This window comes from Camelus bactrianus, chromosome 5 (assembly GCF_048773025.1).
Source record: "Camelus bactrianus isolate YW-2024 breed Bactrian camel chromosome 5, ASM4877302v1, whole genome shotgun sequence".
Taxonomy (NCBI): domain Eukaryota; kingdom Metazoa; phylum Chordata; class Mammalia; order Artiodactyla; family Camelidae; genus Camelus; species Camelus bactrianus.
Genome location: NC_133543.1, coordinates 104,977,292 through 104,999,305, shown reverse-complemented (window position 1 = coordinate 104,999,305; position 22,014 = coordinate 104,977,292). Strand labels below are relative to the sequence as shown.

General features: G+C 49.3%; 2 protein-coding genes across 5 annotated transcripts in view; one reads left to right on the top strand and one right to left on the bottom strand.

Annotated features, from left to right (window-relative positions):
• The window catches only part of SEPTIN2 (septin 2), a 28,478-nt gene extending 23,614 nt beyond the window's left edge, over positions 1-4,864 (bottom strand). The window contains exon 1 of one of the 2 annotated variants that reach the window (XM_074364737.1): positions 4,658-4,864. The gene's annotated coding sequence lies outside the window, so the exon portion shown is untranslated. Of the gene's footprint in view, positions 1-4,295; positions 4,421-4,657 lie in introns of those variants that run through there. The other variant, XM_010948102.3, reaches the window with a different exon arrangement.
• HDLBP (high density lipoprotein binding protein) overlaps positions 4,548-22,014 on the top strand; it is a 60,355-nt gene continuing 42,888 nt past the window's right edge. The window contains exon 1 of one of the 3 annotated variants that reach the window (XM_074364734.1): positions 4,548-4,699. The gene's annotated coding sequence lies outside the window, so the exon portion shown is untranslated. Of the gene's footprint in view, positions 4,700-5,002; positions 5,143-13,056; positions 13,132-22,014 lie in introns of those variants that run through there. The other 2 variants (XM_074364735.1, XM_074364736.1) reach the window with 2 other exon arrangements.

Below are 22,014 nucleotides of genomic sequence, written 5' to 3'. Positions count from 1 at the left end.
AGGCTTTAATAGCTTCTCTCAGAACTGGACAGATTCAGCGGACAGTACCAGCGAGGCCAGAGGAGGACTGAGCACCGCCACCACCAGAGAATCTGAATTAACACATATGGAAAATCTTGCATCAGTAGAATATAGAAAAGCAGTTAAAGATTAAAAATTTTCATTATCATGTAACTGCTGTAAAGAAACTACCCAAATTTTAACATACTTTTAAGCCAGTGTTCTCAAATCATGATCTGTTAAAACTAAAGGGGAAAAAAGATAAAAAATAACCTAAGTTATTTACAACATTCCAGGATAACTCTTGGATCAAGGAGCAAAACCACAAGCTGCCCAGAAAGCTCTGGGAAAGGACACAGTACAAGCCACACAGACTCAGATGAAAATGTGGCTTTTACATATTTTCACTATTGAGGCACACTGAACATAAAGAAACAGAAAGTAACTCAATAAAGGGTACATAAATCCAAAAGCTGAATCTTTGAAACAAATTCCTCACAAGTTCCACTAAGGAAAAAAGAGCAAATACAGAAAAGAAGATATAATCACAGACACAGGCAACCACATTTATCAAGACTGCCACAAACTTGAAAATCTGGGAGAAATGGATGATTTCCTGGACACTGTAAATTACCACCGTGAAATCCAGAACTGAAAACCTGCCTACAGCAAACACCATGGAACAGCTGAATAAAGAGTTACGAATGAAAAAGGGAGCAAGATGGGACAGAATTAGAGTCGAAATAGGTACCCAGAATAGGTAACACCAAGGTCACTTAAGCTACTACAGAAAAAGGGAAAGCACTCCAATTTATTTTATGAAGACAGCACAATTCACCTACAAACCCACATGGAGAAGCAAGCAAGTTGGCTGGCTGTAAGTCAACCTCACTTGTGAATTACAAACACGAAAATTCTCAGTGAAATACTTGCTTGCAATTAAATACCAGAAATGTACCCAAAGCATCTATCAATACAAGCTGCTAACTCAAGTTAAAGGAGAAAACTATACACGAATAGATGCTGAAGATGTACATGATGAAATTCAGCAACCAACTCAAATAAAAACACTAAATAAGAAAACTGCTTTATAATATAATTCAGGCTATTTCCTAAAACCAATGGCAAATGCTATTCTCTAAACAACGGAATGCTAAGTTGTTTGAATTACGATCACTAAATGGGCAGGGATGCCCATTACGACAATGAAAAATTCTAAACGTGTACAAAAGCAGAACAAAACCCCCATGCACCACCTATCATCCAGGTTCAACAATAACCAACCCAGCACCAACACTGCTTCAAAAATCCCCTCAGCCACTGCCGCCAGTCCCTGACGATGAATACCAGAAAACATTTCTAAAGATAAGGACTAAAAGTGATAAATCATTATAGTAAGGAAAACTGACAACAGTCCTCTAACATATCAAAACATTCAGTGTTCATATTTCTCTTCTGTTGTTCTCATTCATTCAAATCAGGCTCCAAATAAGATCCTGACATTGCAGTGAGTCTCAGGACAGAAACAAGGAGGAGCTCCTGTCTTACCAGATACGCATCTGATTTCAACCAACCCAGCAGGGCACAGGACTAGCACCGAGGTCTCTCTGGTGCGACCACTCCTCACGGAGCCCTGGGCCGACTGTGCTCCATCCAACATCACCTGAGCACCCTGACAGTCCTGAACCTTGCGCCCCTACCCTGTTCAGTTGGGACTGGGGGTGTCCATAGGGGAGAAGGGCACATTCACTCCTCCCTGTAACTTTCATCCCACTTGAGATCTAATGTGATGCACACATACGGGAAAATGGAGAATCCTATTATTGTAACAGGATATAAATTCTTAAAAGACACTCACTTCAACTTTGGTTTAACTTTACCAAGTTTCTCTTGCCACATCCTATTTCTTTCATACTTAGGTTTTTCCCCCAAAATATAATTAGGATCCACTATGGTTTTCCAACAGTTTAAGTTATTAACTGATTAATAAGTTATTAACAAATTAAAGAGTGAAAGTTGAAAAAGGAACGTTGCACTTCAGAAAGGCCTTGTTTTCAGTGAGAAAAGCCATGATCCAGCAACACAACATTACAAGCACTGTGATTAATTTAAATCTTGGATGCAGATCGGATTCCCAAACCTCAGAAATTTGGGCAAATGAAAAATACACACTTTCAGGTTGTCCTCATTCTAGGTATTAGAAACTGTTTAAAAGTGTCTTCTCCTTGTCTCATGGCCTCCTCCTTCCACAGAGCAATACTACCCTCAACCCACACAGAAGAAATCAACTTCTCCAAAACAAAAGATGAAGATAGATAAAACTGGATCCTTAGTAACATAAACTTACTTCACTAATGGCATGTAAGTATGTTAATTGTCCTCATAACCCCCATTCATTTACATGTTATTCTTGTATTTACACACACAAAACAACTCTGCAGTGTAGGACCCAGAGGGGCAAGAGGCCCTTATCCAAGGCCCTTGGAGCACCCGGCACTCAGAGTCCCTGGATGTGAGGAACAGGTACAGCACACCACAGACACCCTCAACGGTACTGGTGGCAGCATCTGAGATACAGTGAGTTTTCTGCAGTGACAATGTCACCATCAGCACAAAGAGTGATACATAAGGATATATAATTGGCTTCACCCCAATCCTGCTGCCTAATGAGTTTTGGTGACCCCTTCTCTCTGGGGAAAAATCAAAAAGAACTCTTCCTTTTCCCATAGTTTGTCTTTAGAAGTGGGCATATAAAGGGACCTGAATCACATTTAAGAAGATGACAGAGGGAGGTTCCCACCCACCCCGTCGCCGTTTCTCTGGGCCGCCCTGCTAGTTCAAGAGCAGTCAGGGCACAAATCTGACCCGACTGAAAAGCCCTTGTCTCTACCCTGAGCTGCAGCCCTCAGTCAGAGACCAGGATGGAAAACGGAAGAAAACCTTATAGCCAAGGAGTCACTGCCGTGGTTCACTGTGAGTGAGGACACGGCTGGGAGCTACCAAAAACAAAAACCACGAACATCAACTACAAATCCCAGAAGAGCAGCCTGCATGACCCCTGGGCCATCACACATCTTTCTTTACCGCAGCAAGGCTGCTCTGCAGTATTAAATTGACCCTGAGGTATGACACTGATTTCCGTCCTTCAAGAAATACTTGAACACCTACTACGTGTTGGTAGCCAGCTAGGCAATAAGATTAAGCCAATTCACAAGTGCCCCACCCCAGGACTAATCAGGTCTAGAGAACAACTACCACATAGAACAGAGGCTCACATCAGGCGGACACCTAATTCGGGGGGAAGAAATCTAACCTGGGCCGAGTCCTGAACAAAACAGCCAGTACTCGGCAAGCGAAAGGTGGAGAGAAAACTGGGTTCCACACAGAAGGCAGGCTTTGGACCAAAGCCAAAGGTGAGAGACCACAGCGGTCTGAACTAAAAATTCAGCGTGGTTGGGTCATGTGTCCACGTGCGGAGAAAAGACAGACAAATGGGGGGGTGGGGTGGTACTGACAAAAATTGAAGCCGGAAAAGTAAAGGTCTTGGGGGTTCCGGGAGTCACTTGAGACTAACGGTAGCCACAGGTCGGCCCCATCACAGGCTGCGGTGGGAGTGGGGCCCCTCCCCAGCTCCGTTCTCTGGATTCGGCCCTGCACAGGCCGGGGCCTCCTCTGCTTTCCCGTTTTATCTGCCGTCAGGGAGGGCTGCAGAGGAACCAAGCAGCAAGCACTTCCCGAGGGTAATAACTCTCGGCCGGGAGCTGGCGGGGCGGAATGGCCCACGTCAGGGCGACAAGGGATGGTCGCACCCGAAAACGCGCCATTTATACAGCTTTATATAGACCTACACTTTCCTCCTCGACCACGATCACCACCGCGTTCGGCGCCCCAGGCCCATTACTGACACTGCTCCACGCAGTCCTCACAGGGCGAGCTAGGAGTCACTCGGGCTCTCCCAGGACACGCCCCGCCGCCTCCGCCCGAGCTCGCGGGGGCGGGGCGGGGGAGGGGAGGCGGAGGGGAAGCCTGCGGACCCCGGCCCGGAGGGCCGAGGTGAGCGGAGGAGAGCCGGGGAGAGCTCCGGGAGGGGCGGGGGAGGGGCGGGGGTAGGGGGTGGCGGCGGAGGGGAGGACCAGGGGTCCCGGACCGGCCGCCCCTCCCCCACACCGTGCGAGCGGCCTGGCCCGCGTGCCCCCCGGAGCGGGCGGACCGCCGCCTCAAGCGGGCCCTCGTCCCTCTGCGTCGGCCCACAGCTCGCGCCCCCGAGGTGGCGGGGACCACGGCGAAACACTCACCGCCGAACAGCCGAAGAACCAGCGCCAACCGACCCACCGACTGACCGCGCCGCGGACCCGCCCAGCGCCCGCCGTCCACTCGCGCCCCGCCCCGCTCCGCGCGCAGGCGGATGGCGTCATCACGTCGCCCCGCCCCCTTGCCAACGCTTTCCTTGCCCCAACGTGATCTGGCCTCCCTCCCCCATGCACCGGCTTCCGAGTGCGCAGCCGCAGGCTCGTCCGCGGTTTCCGCCTCTGCGCAGGCGCCATGCCCCTCCCACGGCGGTCGGCCATATAGAGGCTGGGGGGTGGGGGGAGGTCAAGCGTAGCCTCGTCTCCTTTACCAAGATGGCGGCTCGCCCCTGTTTCGCCACAGTTCCTACCTTATGAGCTTGGTTCCCTTACGCTGGTTAAGAGTGGAACAGGTAATGAGTCTTTGCCTTGTGGGTAACTAGAATGAGGGGAAGAGCATTTCTTTAGATGGAGCTGTATGACCGGTGAGGAGAAGAGAAGCGGACGGGGGGGAAGGGCAGGTGACGCTGAGAGTTCGGAGCGACCGTGGGGAGGGGACCTTTCTCTTCTGATCCGCTCCTCCAGGAAGATGGCGGCAGCACCGAGCCGGGAGCGCCGGAGCGGGGCCGGCGAGGGGCCGGCGAGCCGCCCGGCTGGGCCGCTCTAGCCGTGGGTCGCCGTCGTCTCGGTGGTCAGGGCCTCGCCTGGATTGGCTGCGGCGGGTCCCGTGGTCGGCGGGCCAGTGCGCGACCATAGAGTTGGGCGCCTGTCCCCGGGGACGTGGCCTTCGTGCGCCCGGGGCTGGGGCCTGCGCCCGCGGGGGAGGGCGGGCGCCGCGGCCCCTCGCTTCCGCTAGGTGAGACCTGGGGCGCCCCAGCCCCTGCGGCGGCGCGGCTCGGGGCGGGAGCGCGACACGCCCGGCCCGGCCGGGGTGTCCTTCCTGCCCGGCGCGGCCTGCAGGCCGGCGGATGCCCGGTACTCGCTGCGAGGCCGGCGCGGGTGCCCTCGTGCAGGAAGCCTTTCTAGGTCACCCCGATTGAAGCAGACACGTTCCCAGGGTCTCTGGTGGGCGACAGCGCAAGGGGGACCGGAGACTGTCCCCGAGCGCAGGGGACACGAGGGTGTTGTAGAAAGTGGCGAAGTCGTCCGGCCTGGCCGCCAGGTGCCCCCGACCCCGAAGTGCTGTGTGGGCAGTGCTCCTGGTCAGGCGAAGACCTGCAGGGAGGAAGAGGGACTAGGGGAAGTCTTCAGGAGCAGGAGGGCTTACCCTTCCGTCTTGGGTTTGGGTATCCTCGGCTTCATAGCTGCCTTAAGCCCTCGGGCGCTGAGCTCGCTTGTGCTCGGTGTCCGCCTCAGGGCCGGCAGTCACGTCTTGGCAGGTAACTTTCTTAAGGCCCTGTTCAGATAGGGGACGTCACAATTAGGGTTTCGTCTGATGTACCACAGAATAAGCTTAGTGTTCGTTTATGGAAGCAAACCTGGGACAATGAAGTCTCGGATGAAACCTCGCGCTTAGGTTTATATTTTGATCATTTTAAACACTCTAAACACCCCCAAGCGGAGCTCATTAAGCACATTTAATATTAGGGTGCTTGGAAGCAGTGTTTTGAAGTAGTTGAGCCGGTGTTTGGTTCGGAATGGCTTCCATCATTTCAGCTTCCCGTTCTCGATCTGAGGCACCAACCATCAACCTGCCATGAGAGTTTTAGGCTTGGCGAAGGCCGCTCTTGCCCCCTCAAGTCTTGAGAGACAAAATTTGAAAGCGATTGAAATCAGTGGAGGTAAAACATTCTTGTACCTGCCATTAGTCCTGTTACGTGCCAGGCACCCTGTGGGACCTACGTCCTCTTCTCTGATGTGGTTGATGTTACCTGAGTAAATGTGCATTGACTGTAAGGAGCGCAGCCTCAGATGCAGTTGGTCCGCATTCCTGGGCACCTGAGGCCCAGCTGGACCCTGTCACCGTGCCCTCTCCAGGGGGTCCAGCTGACTTCTCAGCATCCTGGAAGGAGAACTTGAATCATCAAGTGTTCTTTCCTTTGGTTTTGTTGTTTGGGGCCTCTGGTGGTCTGACTTTGGCCTCATGATTTGACTTCTTCAACAGTAAAAAAAAAAAATTGTTTTGAAAAATTTATTGGAAATTGCTATATGGCAAACACTGTTAAGGGATCTGGGGTTGCAAAGGTAAAGAGAACATAGACTTTTTTTCCTCCAACAGCTTATGGCCTAGTGTGGGAGATTCACTTGTACAGGAAGAGATTACAGTGTTCTAAGTGCACTAATGGAAAGATGTACAAGGTGTGAAGATAGGAAGAGGGGAAGTGATTACCTGGTGGAAAGTCTTCAGAGAATGTGGTTCTTGGACTGGGGTTTAGAAAATGAGTAAGAGTTTTTCCAGGTGGAGTAGGTAGGATGGGGTGTTCTAGACAGGAAGACCAGCTTATGCACGGGGGGCAGGGGACACACAGGACAACTAGAGCTGGTGGACTGTATGGGTGAGTGGTGGAGAATGTGGTTCACTGCTGACCATCTCAAACAGTGGAGGGCTTGGCTAAGATCCTGTTGTGAAGGACTGCATCCCCTCAATCAGTCCTGTCTAAGACACTCTGACTTGGACCGGGTTTCAAATGATTACACTGTCCACCAAGATAACAGATCTTTAGTCACAAGTGGGTCAGGTAGGTTCGCCATTAGTGCTTCCCAGCTGAAACTTGTTTACCTAGAGGGTTTGAACAGAGAACACCTTTTAAAGTACTGGGTGGGGCTTATGTTTGGTGTGGCCCATTCAGCATACATCCATCTCACAGGCTAGTGGTCATAGAAAGTTATTTCCCTCTTCTATTAAGAAACAGCCAAGCTCCTGGAAGAAACATAGCACACAGCTGGACATTCAGTTGCTGAGTTATGGTGGCAAAAAGTCCAAGATGAATGTTGTAAAACTTTTGACCAAGTATAGAAAGACAGCCAGAGAACCTCAATGTGTCGGAAAAGAAAAGAACTAAACTTTTTTTTTATGTGTATTTTTAAATTGATTACACAAACTGTTTTGGGCTGGAGTAAGATTTTCTTCCTTTTCTTTTTCTCCTTTTTGTATTTCTAAAATCAGATTTCAGAAGTGATGCCCCTAGTCAGCTATTGTTGGGCCAGGCGTAGTAAAGTTCCTCGAGGACAGCTAGGACATGCCAGACTTGTCTGGGCATCGTGTTGCATTCGTCATCTTGACGCTGCTCTTAATTTGTTAACAAGGCACTGGCTGTGCTCTCCCGTGATATTTTTTATTGGCATTCATGTGAATTTTTAAATTAAAAATTAATTTTACTTCAAATCAAGTTTATATTTTCATATAGTTTTTAAAAGGTCAAACAAATCTGGAAATGCTTGTAAGGAAGAAAAACTAGTTTCCTTCCTCCAGTCACGTTTCCTCTCCTGCAGAACACCCACACTTGCCTCCTGGCTGTTGCCTTTGGTCTTTGCTCCCAGTTCTGGCGTCCGAGCCTGACTTGCTCATTTATTGCTCTTCCCTCCCGTTTCACACATTGTCTCTTGACTCTGAGTGGAGATGTGAAGTTTCTCGCTTTCTTTCTCCCCTCTGCCTTCTCTGTGCAGACAGATCCATGGCTGCCCAAAGCAGGTGCACGTTTGATTTGCTCGTTCAGTATGTAGTGTCTCTTATGACTGTGTGGTGCCATTCCCAACTAGGCCGAGTGGTGTGATGGGGTTACTTTTCCTTTCCTGGGTAAGTTTGTTTTCCCTCAAGTTCTCATGAGTCTTTGTTTTTCTGTTGTTTTCTACGTATTTGTCACTAAATTCAACCCCTAATTCACCAGTTGTCTAAAATTGCTTTCAGGAAATTAAACTATTTGATCTGATCAAGTTCAGTATTTTACTAATTTCATCTTGACCACACCTCTCCCAGGTCTCCGTTCTGCTGGAATCTCGCTGCGAATCTCACCGCCCTCTGTTTCCTGGAACCCTTCTCTTTTTCTTGATTTTTTTACCCTCTCATTCTGATGGCGCACTTCCTCGCAGAGTTGCCTGGGGAAAAATTCATGGGAGGTAAAATTTTGAGGACCTGGATGTCTGAAGTGCTTCCTTTGGCCCTGAGTGGGAGTTCGGACACCATTTTTGCTTCTGTTTTCCGTCTTGTGCTGTTACCCTGGAAGCATTAAGCTGTTCTGGTTCTTGAGCCTTTGTATGTGACTGTTTCTTCTTTGACGCTTAAAGGATTTTCTCTGTGAAATTCAAAATACCCAGCACAGTGACATCCCCTGGAGTCTGGTTTCATCTAATGTCTTGCCTGTCCTTTGGGCTCTTTGATTTAGGAGCTTCTATTGTTCAAAGCTGGGCATTTTCCTTGATTTATTGCTTGACTTCTTCCCGTTCACTTTCCTTCTCTTTCTAGAATTCAGCTATTGGACCTTCACTTAGAGTCGTACTTCCTTCTGTTTGTTGCACTTTTTGTAGCCCAGCTGTGGATCTTGCTTTGTCTTAAATGTGTGCTGAAGCGCCCTGGTGGAGCAGTGGACAGAGACTGTGAGCAGGCCAGTCCTCAGTTAAGAAACTCAAGTGGCCAGAGAGCAAGGCGGTGTTTGTTTCACTGATGATCAAAGAGCTGTCTCCCCTGCAGATTGGGAAAAATAACATGACTGTTCCGGTTATCGAGGGTGAGAGGGGCAGGTATACTCGGATGCTGGGGAGTGTACATAGCTTAGCTCTTTTGGGGGTAATTTGTGCCTTGGCAGAAGGACAACCATGATGCATTTTTGAATGGAAGTAAGTGTGACAGGTGTGAACCAGTGCATGTGATGTGATCCTATCTTGTTTAAGCCATGTGTTGATATATACAAGAGAAAAAATTAGATAAGCAGTAGTTTTGGGGATATTTCTTGGGGAAGAATTACGAGGGATTGCCAATTTTTACTTTTTTGTTGTTGTGGTGGTTGTATTTTACAATATTTTTATGCTAAAAATCACATTCCTTGGTAGACCATCGCTGCAGCAAGCTTGGGTTAGTATTAACATTCATACTATCCACTAGTAAAACCGGCATTAACGTAGTCTCACAGCCGCCGTCCCATCCAGGTGCTTCCTTGGGTGCAGGACCCCCAGGAGGCTTGGCAGTGCCCCAGGCCCCAGGACGGGGACAGCAGGCCTCATCTGGAGCAGGGAGAGGCAGGCAATGGCTGATGTGGAAGCCAGTAGTTACTTAGCAAGTGCCACTGAGCAACAGGGATGGGTTGTTTTCAAATAAGAGTTTTCTGAAAGTGCTCTTGGGTTTGCTTTTTGTTTGTGTGAATTGGTGCTCTGAATGTTCCTGGACGTGGACCTTGTTGGACATGGAGCAGTGCTTTGTCTTAGATACAGACTGCTGGGCACTGGTCCTTTCTAGCAGACGGGACGAAGGGTTGAGATGCTCGTGCAGGTGGGAAAGGTAGTCCTCCAGTGGACTGGGAGTCAGGAGACCCATTCTTAATCGGCCTTGTGACTTTGGGCGTTTCTTGACCTGTAGGACTTTAGCTCCTTCTTTGAAAGATAAGAAAGGAATCTGAGATGGTTTGCTTTCTTTTCTTCTTTTCTTCTTTCTCTCTTTCTCTTTCCTTCCTCCCTCCTCCCCTTCTTCCTTCCTTTCTTTCTTTCCCCTTGGTCAACTCAGTTTATCAGAAACTTAGTTTTCCAGTTTGGAAGGATGTGACATGTTTTAAGCCCGCACGAGTGATATGAAAAGCTTTGCCTACTAAAGCTTTTTCTCGTTGTTTCCTACACGCCAGGCATCATGACCTTTATTTCCAGCAGTGGTTCCGCCAGGCCATCCAGCCTCCCGAGAACATCTGGTGATGCCTAGAGACGATTTTGGTTGCCGTGACTTGGGGGTGCTGCTGGCATGTAGTGAGTAGAGGCCAGAGGTTCTCAGCATCCTGCAGTGACCCCATGATCCCCAAAGTCAGCAGCACTGCGGTGGAGAAGCCCTGCTTTACAGGATCCCTCCTTGAAAGGGCTCTAGGGTGTAGCGGTCACGAGCCCCATTTCTCAGTTGAGAGTGGAGCCTGGCGGGTGAGGCCACTTGCAGGTGTGGCTGAGTTAAGGCTGTGTTGCCTGCACTGCTGGAGCGCTCGTGTCACAGGTACTGAGGAGGGAGGTAACAGAAAATCCTCCCGAGCTTACTCTCCCAGGCCTGGGTTAATACTCTGTACATAAGCTCACATAATCCTCACAGTGGCACCAAAAGGTAGACATTAACATCAGCTCCTTTTTATGGGGCGGGAGGCAGAGCCCAGAGAAGTGAGGATCTGTAATTATTTCTTCCTTCTCTTGGTCCTCATCTTCAGAAGTTGACACATTTAAACATTCGGCCTTGACAAGTTTACCTGGTGTTTCCTCTTACAGCATCTCCAGGGCTTCTCTAAAGCTTGGGGTCAAGAAGGCAATATTACACCCACACAATCCTTCTAGTCCAGTAGTGGGGCTGGCCAGACCTTTGCAGCAAGATAGATATTCTACCCCAAAATAAGCACGGTAAAGTTGTCCTGGGTCTCTTAGAATTTTGACACTCTCTCATTGATTCATTGAACATGAGTACATGTCTGTCAGTAGGTTTCCTGTAAGGAAGTGAATGAATCAAAGTCCAGGTCCTGAAGCCACTGCAGCCACCTTCAGGGGATCAGTTCATTCCTGCTGGACTAGTGTTTCCGTTTTCCTGTTGCAGCAACCCAGCTCTCCCGCCTCTGGCTGCCTCTGTGGCGTAATCTTACTAACACTCAGGTCTCACAGAGTGAGTCCCCCCTTGGTTTACCTGCCCTCAGCCTTTGTCTGGAGGACAGGATAAGCCCTTGGTGGACGTGTACTTGTCTGGAGCCCTCACAGTGCAGCATGTGTCCTGGTTGTGGCCAGCACCCTGTGTGTGTGGAGGGCTGAACAGACAGGACCGTGCTGATTGTGAAAGGGGAATATTCTGAACACTTGTCCTTTACTGGCTCTGGTGAGCTCTGTGCTGAGCTGCCGAGGCTCTGAGGGGCTTGTTGGCTGAAGAAGTAAGTGGCCTCAGCTCGACTTGCTGCTCTTCAGCCACCATTGACTTTGTGGCCTTCACAGATGGTGTCCAGGGGCTGGCTGATGCTCGGAACATCGTATCCTCCTGCCTCTCCCTGTGCTGGGTCACCCCTGTCAGCATTATTCCTTTGTCTGGCCTTCTAGCATCTCATTCTGAGGTGTGGTTTGAGCTGGGGACCAGATTTCTGAGGTGGAACAGTAGCTCGGCCTTGCTCTGCTAGGCGTAGGGGCGCCCCGCAGAGCGCTCTGCGAGCAGGAGATGCTGTCTTCCCAGCCATGAGGCCAATGTGGCACTTAAAGCTTGTAGACACGGTGCAGCTGGACCAGGGCCACTTGAGGTTTCTTTCTTGAGGGAGGACATCACTTGAGCCAGAGGCATTCGGTGTGAATCATTCTCTCTGCAGCGTAAACCATCGTGCCCTTCCAGGCAAGCTCTGCGGTGCGCGGGTGGCAGTGCAGCATGTCGGGCCTGTGCGTCGCTGGGCCTGGGTGGCTGGACTTCCGTGGATGGGAACTGGGAGCCGAGAACCTCCCCCCAGGCCGAGGCTGCAGCGCCCCGAGAGCTCTGGGTGCATGGTTCTGGGGGAGGGAAGGCGCTGTGGGAGCAACTGCCTGTGTGGCAACCGCTATGCCTGTGGGGAGGCTTACCTAGGGGGCCCCGGAGGGAGCTGTGCTCTGAAGAGGTTGCCACGGTAGACGGCCCTCCCTGCGGGAGATGGCGGAGCTGGAGAGCCGCCCTCATCTCAGAGGGCCTGGCCCTCGGGGCCTGGCGAGGCCGGAGGGAAGAGGAGGCCGTGCAGGTGGAGAGCTGGAAGAGGCCCTCTTTGAAGCAGAGCGTGTGTTGGCGTCGCTGCTGGTTTTGAAATTGGGGTTGAGGTGAGTGACTTGCTGAGAAGTAGTTCCAGTGGTTCTGCCCCTCAGGGCTCCCTTCGTGGTGCAGTGTGTGATTTCTGGGTCCTTGTTACAAAGACGTGAAGGCTTTTTGCCCTCACTGTAACTCTTTTTCTTTGGAAATAAAAAAAAAAGTAAAAGAGGAAAGGACTTCCGTGTTCTTTTCTGCCTTTCTGATGCGCTGTTCCGACAGTTGCAAACCATGTTCACTTAATGGTGTCCTGTAACCTGCAGATAGAGGGCCCTGAGTGCGTCGAGTGGAGCTTCAGATTTATTTCGCCTTCACTTTGTGCTCTTCAGGTTGCAGATAGTGCCCTGACCCCTGGACGCAGATGTTAGGTGACCACAGGTGTGGACACCCAGCTCTTGCTGGCAGGCGAGAAGAAAATCTAACGTGCTGCAGGATCCTGATCGATTTTACTTTGTAGCAAATGTATCTGTTACTCTTCATTTCACTGATAAGCTTTCTAATTTTATTAATACTTAACCCATTTATAGATACCTTTCAAATGGAATTACTGAATTTAACCGTTTTGACTTTTTCTGATAAACAGAAGATTAGTTAAGTGGTCCTAAGGCACTGGCTTAAATCAGTCTGTGTGAGATAATTTCAAGAATACAGTTTTTTTCTTTAGAAACAAGGCTTCTATTTTGACGTATTTGCTTACACCTAGAGCTGACTCTCCCGCCCCGGGACCAAAGTTCTGTGTCCCCTTTGTTGCCCAAGCAGTGAGCTCAGCAGTGCTGCAGGGCCGGGTCCTTGGCTCCTGAGCTCAGCCTGGCGGTCTCTGGGATGTCCCGACGAAAGCCAGCTGCAGCCAGGGTGACCCGGCAGGCTCAGTGCTCCTTGGGGGCCGCCCTTAGTTTCCGCAGGTGTGGGAGGTGATTGTCGGTTCCCTTGAGATGGGTGAGTGCAGTTCCCTGAAAGACTGGGCAGCAGAGGGGAAGACTGTTGCGGGGGAGTGCCAAGGGCCGATCTTTAAAAGCACCAGCTGGCTCTCCTCTGACCTTTGAAAGCTGCTTTGCTTCTGGAGCAATGTGGTGCGTCTCACCTTCCTGTCCGAGGTGGGATGGGGCTTTAGGTGTGCCTGGCTGCCAGGGACGCGCTGACCTGGACAGAGTGCAAAACTCCAGGCTCAATGTCGTCCAGTGGTTCCCCTGGCATGGGGAGTGTCGGGCTAACCCTGGAGCGGGAGGCGGCGGGGGAGGTTCGGGGTGATTGTGGGTCTTCCCTCGACAGCAGGTCTCACTGCAGTTGACATGTATAGTGAGTAGGTTTTTGATATCAGTGGATGTATGGCTTTATTGAAGGCTGTTTTCGTTTTAGCTGGTTTAGAACCTGTGTGTGTCGGGAGGCTTCTTACAGCAATATTTTAACTCCAGAATGTACTTGTCTTGTCTTCTTACCTCCTCTCCCGAGTCCTGGGGTGGGGGGGTGCTGTGAGTGTTCTCCTTTCTTTTAAGCCATTGCTGGTTGGTCAGTCTCCTCGCTGGTCTAAGGACCACTCCCTCCCCGTGGGCAGCGCTCCCCTGACCTGCCTGGCTGGCTTCCTCTGCTGGCGTCTCCAACTTTGTTTCTTGCGCGAGGATAGTCTGGGGCAGCTCGGATGGAGCGTCCTGAGCTCTTCCTGTGGACGTGGCGTCTGAGGAGCTCTCGGAGCACTGGGGGTGGGGGACGGGGGCTCCCGCAGGCCTCCTGCTTCCCCCACCCGTGGGGACCCGGACTGTGTCAGCATGTCAAGGCTGTGGTATCAGCAGCTTCCTTGACACTCTGTGATGGTTTAAAAATCTGGTTTCATGATCTTTGAAAAAATGGTATGTAACGGACTTTAGCATCACAAAAACATTGTAAAATTGAGGTGAAACTTTGTTACGCTGCATAAAATGTGGGTGAAGAGTGCGTTGATCAGAGTAGTTGAACTCACGTTAAATATATATAATTAAAATTGAGTTTTGGCTGAGTTGAATGGTCAGTGTCATTTGCAACCCCTCTCCTGTGTCAGTGTGTTTGTTTCCAAGTTAGGACGTTTATTTTTTGATTACCGAAGTAGTGCTGCCCCCTCTGATGTGCTGCTGTGATCGCTGTACTCACAGAGCAGGTGCAGGTCTGTGCACTGCACCTTCGGAACCCCCGCAAGTGACTTGGGGACGGGAACCTCATCACCCTTGGATGTTTCGGTGTGTTTCCCACAAACAAGACTCCCTCCTCCACATTCAGCCATCAGAGTGAGGACGTTGACGTGAATGCTTTGCTAACTTGAGATCAGTTTGCATTTCACCAGAAGGATCCAGTTCACAGTCCTGTGTTAACGTTTCGTCGTCAGATCTCTTTCAAGCTGGAACGTCCACTCCATCTCCCCTTGGCTTTCCCGGCCTTAATGATTACAGGCAGTTACTTTTCGCAGTGTCCCTCACAGTGAGCCTACCTGTTGTTTTCTTTCAATTATATTGAGGTTTTGCATCTTTGGCAGGAACAGAAGGGACGCGGGGTTCTCCACCTCACATAGTGTCAGCTGACACCAACTCAAGGTGTCCCTTACCAGTGACAGTCCCCTGATCACTTGGTTACTGGGCTGGTGTCTGCCAGGCCTCTCCACGGGGAAGTCTTTGTAATTGGTAAGACTTACATCTGTTCCTGGGAAACTTCCAGCTTCCTCGTCTGTATAAGCATGGCTTCCCATTTCACTCAGTAGGTCATCGTCTTTTGTTATCGTAGTTTTGACGCTCATTTGCCCCCTGTTTGGCCAGTGGGCGCCCCTCACAGCCAGCTCCTGTGTCCTTCTGGTGAGTCCCCACTATTCGCAGTACTTCCTTCTCTCCCGCCCCAGACCCGAAACCAGCCTTTTCTTCAAGGAGGCCATTCCATTTGTTGACGGTTGGTGCTCAGAGAAGCAGAGTCTGGCACCAGGTGCATTGTTGGGATGTTGCTACACCCGGACCTTCTTCATGGTCAGAGATGCAGAGTGTGTGTGAACATACGTGCACACGCACACAGACATACAAATGCCCATGTATTTACAACACACTCTTGTCTATTTTTATCTCTGTGAAAAGACATGAGTTCATTCCAGAACCTCCAATTTCTGTCTATTACCAGGGTTCGTTCCAGTCTCTCCCTTTCCTCATTGGTAGCTCCCTTTTCCAGCAGTGCAGTCCTGCTGCCAGTGTCCCTAGCACGTTTACCTGTGTGGTTAGTCACGGTCTCCTGTTGCTGCCCCTCTCCTTCACAGATGCCTTCTGCCCGCTTCACCTCACTCAGCCTCTGATACCCTTGCTGTGGGGACACCCTCTTACATGGAACTCATGTCCTAGTTTTTAAAAGTGAAGCTCTGCACACTGTCTTTTTGCCTCTCCGGGCTGTTGCCTGAGCATCACTCCAGTGCTGGCGACTGTGTCATGTCCCTGTGTAGCTGGTCACCACTTTCTCACGGGTGCACTGTCTTTCCAGTTCTTTGCAAGTCACGGTACTGCTGCAGCCCTCCTGCCCCCGTTGCACCTGTGCCTTCTGCGCCCCTGTGCGGCTACTTCTAGAAAAGTAGCTTCTGTGGAGTGTCATCACTGAATTGGACTGTGTGGAAAAACTGCGTTCTAATTTTGCACGCCCTCGGCGGTCAAGTCGCCTGTTTCCTCACCAGTTCGCAAACTGCAACCCTGTTGTTCGTCTTTGCTGATGGTGTGGAGCAAGGACTGAGTGAGATGAAGAGGCAGTGTTAGTTAATCCTCTGTGAACTGTGTTGATACATACTGGCCTGTTCAGATGTTTTCCAAACAGGAGAACCCTGTTTGCACCCTAACTTCTGTGTTAGGTAGGTAGCCTTCACCATTTATAGTTCTTAAGCTCCACTGGGCTCAGAGGAATCAGTATCTTCCTTGATAGCGTCTGCAGCCTGTATATTCGGTGGCTTTTGCACCCTCCAGGCACAGGTTTCTCTCCTCAGTCTTAACGGTTCCTCAGGGCTGGGTTATTTAGTGTCCGATCCCTAGTCCAGCTGAAATTTATCTTGGTGTACATGGCATAAAGTAGGGACCAACCTTTGTATTTGTTTCACAGTGGATTAGGAATGGGCCCAGTTCTGTTTGCTGCTAGCGCGTCCTTCCAGCTGACGTGAAATGGACTTGTCCCCAGGGGTAAGGAGTCGGCTTCACTTAGCCTTTTCCTCTTCCTGAGCCACAGCCACCAAGTACTAATTAACGCTGCTTTGTGGTGTGCTTTGCTTGTTTGAGGTGAATCCCGCCCCCTGCCCTTTTTTCTTTTATTTTCTTCTTCAGCAAATTACCTAGACCGGTTTTATTTTTTGGTGAATTGGGAAATCTTTTTCACTGTTTTTAAAAAAACAAAAAACAAAAAACCCCTGCTGACACATTGTGTTAGTTTCCTAGGGCCATGGTAAATTACCACAGATTTAGTAGTTTAGAACAACAGAAATTTATTCTCTCACAGCTCTGGAGGCTAGAAATCTGAAATCTAGACGGCCACACCCGCTCTGGGCTCCAGTGGAGGAACTGTTCCTTGCCTCCCGCAGCTTCTGGGGCTGCTCCCACAGCCCGCGCGCACCTTGGGGTCCGGTGTTCCAGGCTCTGCCTCCGTCTCCCCGCTAGCTTTCTCCTTGTTACATCTCTTTGCCTTCCGTTTTGAAGGCACTTAGGACCCACCCACACAATCCAGGGTAATCTTTAATTGCATCTGGAAAGACTTTTCTTCCAAATACGTTAACATTTACATTCCAGATGTCAGGACTGAATGTTTAAGGTGGCTGTTACTCAGCCCGCCACAGATGTGACGTGGCATTTCCTTGAGGGTGGAGATGAACTTGGAGAAAGCAGACATCCTGTGACAAGTCCCCAGGATGAGACTTGGCATCGTATTCATGGCATTGGGCATCTGGTTTGTGTGTTTATTTTGCTGACATTGAACTTTTCTTCAGTTTTCCTAGCTTTTCACTGTAATAGAGGGGTTTCCTAGACAGACGGTTATCTACAAATAGTGGCGTTTGTGTATCTGAGTACTTATTTCTCCTTAGGCTGCATGTTTGACCATGTTTGACCACAGTAGACATCTTTGCTGATTTGTTACTTATTTTAATAAGATAATCTTAGCTTTTCACTAAATATGATGTATTTTACTTCAGGGAAATAGTCTTCAGATAGCCATTCCCTTCTACGCCTGGTGTTAAACTCCTTGGGAAGTAAGAAATAGATGCTGAATTCATCAGTCTCTTGGGCGTTTTTCAGTCTTTTTTTGAGGTGGAGGTAATTAAGTTTATTTATTTTTAATGGAGGTCCTGGGAATTGACCCCAGGACCTCGTGCATGCTGGGCATGCGCTCTACCGCTGAGCTGTGCCCTCCCCCTGGGCATTTTTTAAATAATCGTCTATCCGTCATGTATCTGTGTTTACTTGTTGACACAAATGTGAGGTGCATACGTTGCCTAATACTGACTCCTTGCTGCATCCCTAGAACATAGTGCATTACTCTCTAAATTTAGAGTGGATTTATTAGGTTGGTGTTTTTATAATTGTTATGTGTTTGTAAACTGATTTGTAGTTGACAGTCTCTTTTCTCTGAAGCATCCACTCATTGTTTTGAGGAGGCAAAACCGTGCCCTGATTTTCCTCTAGGGAGCCACCCTTTCCACCATGTACAAGCCATGTGTCTTGGATGAAACGGCCCAGCTGCGTGAGTGGACCCTGATTGGCTGTGGCTTATAGACATGTCCCATCCCCTTGGCCCCTTGACTGTATTTATTGGTCCCCTAATGGGCTTGGAACCCAATTAATACCAGTGAGCTACAAAAATAATTTATGGGGCCCCCATGGGGCAAAGAGGCTCTTGTTTCCCTGGGAGCTACCGGAGGTATAGTCACTGCCGTTTGTAGCACTGTTCTTACTCAGTACCAGGCAGGGATAGTGCTGTATCAGCGTGAGCGTGTGTTCTTCGTGGTCTTTCCGTGGCTTTGCCAGACTAGAGAGTTCATTGCTTTTGAATCGCTTCTTCAGAGAAGCCAGCTCTGGCTTTGACTGACCAAGCTAAGCTGTCTTTGTTTCTTTTGTTTTCTATTTCACCAGTTCTTCTTTTGTTTATATATTCACACTATTTTCTTTGATTTTTTTTTTCTTTCCATCTTGACTTGAATGCTTAGCTCATTTATCCTCATTCCTCTTTATAATAAACTTCGCAAGTTTGATTCATCCTCAAAGTGCAGCTTTGGGAGTGTCCTGCAGACCTTGGTGAGTAGTTCTCTTTGATGTTTTTTAGCCTTTTTGTTAGGAAACCTTTCAAGCGTATCCCAAAATAGGAGAGAATACTGATATTTCATACACCTGTCACCCAGCTTTAACAATTGCCAGAATTTTACCATTTTCATTTTATCTTTCCCTGCTTGTCCCCTACTCGCCATACTTTTCATTTTGAGTTTGAGTGTTTTAAAGCAAATTTCACATTTTGTGTCCCTTGTAAATACTTAGAGCATGGGTCTTTAGTAGGTGAGGGTTTTAAAGAAATCATATCTAAAAAGTGTTAATAGTTAACAATTCAGTATCTATTCTGTGTCAGTTTTCTCCAAATGTCACAAAATAGCTTTTACCTTTGTTTGTTTGAATCAAAACCTGAAGAAGTTCTCCACACTGCATTAAAATCTAGGCGATTAAAAATCTTTGACAGTTCCTTGTCCTCTTTTTTAAAAAAGTGCCACTTGTTTGTAAAAGCACCAAGGCCGTTTGGGCTGTGGCTTCTCCCACACTCTGGATTTGGTTGGTTGTAGCTTGTGGTGGTGTGTGATGCATTTCTCTGATCCGCAGAGGTCTTGTTTGTTTGTTTTTGTTCTTTCAAAAGTGGAGTGGGGAGGGGGCCAGGAACACATCCTTTTTTATCAACCAGTTATCTAATGGGCTTAATAGCCATTTTGCTTATGTCCATTGTTTCATTGGTCAGTTTCCTGTTGCTGATGTCACAAACTACCACACACTCGGCTGAAGTCTGCCTCCCTGGGCTGAGTCTGCGTGTCAGCAGGGCCCCCTCCTGGCTGCTTTAGGGGATTGTCGATTCCTTGCCTTCTTCAACTTGTTGAAGCTCCTGCATTCCCTGCGGCCCCTCCTCCGTCTTTAAAAGTGCATGATTTTAAGGACACTTACTGCATTTAGGTCCCACCTGTATAATCCAGGATAATCTTCCCAACAAAATATTCTTAGCTTAATTCATTTGTAACATGTACAGGTTCCAGGGCTAAGTACTGGATATCTTTGGGGGGCCATGATTTAGCCTACAATTGGCAGTTGCAAAATGAGTGTTTTCCTAATTCTGTTTATATATTTACTTGTTGGCATTTTTACATGAAGAAGTTTTCCTTTATCAATTCTGGTTACTTTGAAATACAATTCCTGCTGGAGAGAAAGGAGAAATGGTTTCTTTCCTTTATTAACATTTAGAATACGTATGGACTGGCAACTTCTGAAGCAACAGTGCACTTTTGTTGCTTCCCCCCAGTGTTATAAACTTGTGGATATGTAGATAATTGTGTTTCAGCCCATTGGTATTCGTATTGTTTCCCAAGTTGGCTTCTGTGTTCCTCGGACGTGACCCCACTAGTCTGACTGTGTCCTTGCTTTCAAGAACATCCCGTCTTGTCCATCTTCTGCACTAGACCTGGAACCGCCTGTTCTTCCAAGGAACTCTGGCTCCTCTGAGTGGGGAGCCGTGTGGACGCTGCGGTCCACGTGCTGGGAGGCCTTGTGCCGCTGCGCTGCTCCTCAGAACAGACAGACCTCGGAAGCAGTCGTGAATTCAGATGAAGATGTACTCGTGCTGAGAATCGTGGTTTTAAGGCTGTTGACTTGACTACCTAGTCCCCTTATCCTGGACCGTGAGGCCCTTTCAGAATGATGTTAACTAGAGTTAGTAGGGTGTATCCCACCTGGAGTATACTGTCAGGTTGTTGTGTTTGAAAGTTACGATTTCTCTGATGCTTATGCCGCCAAAGTGACATTGTTAGGTTGATTTCAATTTTTTTAGTAAAGTTGTTTATTAAGTATGATAAACATACAGAGAGCTATGCAAATCCTTAGTGAAAATTCATTGAGCCATAAGCATTAATGGCACCCACCTATGTAACCCGCATCACAATAAAGGAGTAGGACATATTTGTTTTCAGTTTGTTCTTCTCTGATTTACATGGTTCTAAAGGCAAAGCTGTGAATCATGGCATATTCATGAGTTTGATTCCATCCCTGTCCCTCCTCCCTTTTTTCCTTCTCCCATTGTTTCTTGAAGATGCAGCCAGACAGGTAGACACTTGTGTTTCTGACTCCTTCTGGGAGTAAGGGCACATAGTCTGCACCTGCTGCCTCCTTTGCCTTTCCCGCCGACCGCATGCCCGAGAGACCGCGCATAACTGCATGTGGAGATCTTATCCAGCCCCTTGCGCGTCATCGCGTGGACACAGGATCCAGTCTGCCTCCTCCTTAAGGAGTTTGTGGTTGCTTCCAGACCTCTTTAGCGTCCGTGTCTCACCATCTCTGCTCTTGCCCTTCCACAACCGCTTCTTCACACAGTGACTGGAGCTCACCGCAAGTGGGTCTTCTTGTCTCTTGGAGCTGGCCTCCATGGGCTCCCTGTGGTCGGGCTGCCGTGCTGGTCTGGACCCCGCTGCCCCTGCTCCCTGTCCTTGGCTGCCCGTGGAGCCTCAGCCAGTTGTCTTTGTCTTCTGTCCCTCTTTGGTGATTACTGGTTTTCTAGTGGTGGGGTTAACGCTTGCCCTGTCCTGCCTTTTCTCCTGACAGATGGCACCTCTGAGTTCCTGCTCCCCAGATGCTCTTAAAGCATGGCAGCCTACCCTGGGTCCAGGGTTTGACTCAGGACAGAGGTTAGATAGCTCTGCTTTGGTCTGGGTACTTACTGTACTTGCATTACTGCACCTTGATGTTGAATTAGTTCTTTCGTAGGGGCTGGAGGGGACAGCTGTATTACTAAGGGTTTCTAGGAGGTCTTTAAATCCCAAAGTGGGGTTTACCCCCAGGGCAGACGTAGAAAGATGGTTTCAGAAGAGACGGAGGAGTCCCGTCTCCTCATTTAGCAAACGAGGAGACAACCCGGTTGAAGAGGTGTGGCTTGCCCGTGTCGACAAACAGATGGCACCCTGGAGTGCTGCTGAGGCTGGAATCTGGAGAGGAGAGGCTGGGAGGCTGGATTTTTCTGGTGTCTGTGCCTTTTGTATGAACATGAGCCCATGGAACTTTTCTGTGTAGGAGAAAAGTATCTTCAAGTATCAGTTGCCCTAGGTCAACCTTGAAATTACTTTGTTTCTTGTAATGTGATTGTAGGACTGATGGGGAGACTGCTGGAGCCCCCTCCTCTGTGGCCATTCCATCCTCGTCCTTCTCTTCCCAGGAACGCCGTCGCCAATGAGGCAGGGCCAGTGGACGTCCAGCCTGTGCAGACCAATGTATGTGTGGAGGAGCTGCTCTGAAGCACAGCGTTCAGAGATGTTTCAGTGATGCCCTTCTGCCCCGAAGCAGTGGTTATCTCTTTGACACAGTCAGACTTTTAGAGAAGGAGACCCCAAGGAGGCATCTGACCCGGACAGCCGCCCCGCAGGGAGCGGGTCACCGGGCAGGAAGGGCTCTGCCCAGTTTCCCAGGGTGCGAGTCCAGACTGCTCCCTCTCAAGGACCTTCGTCTTTGTGCTCAGGTGGAAGGTGTCTCTGCTCATTGTTCTGGTCGTGTGCTGGCAGCTGCACAGAGCCCCGGTCCTTCTGCGCTGCTCTCCACACGCTTGAGACAGTTGAGGTGCCTTCCA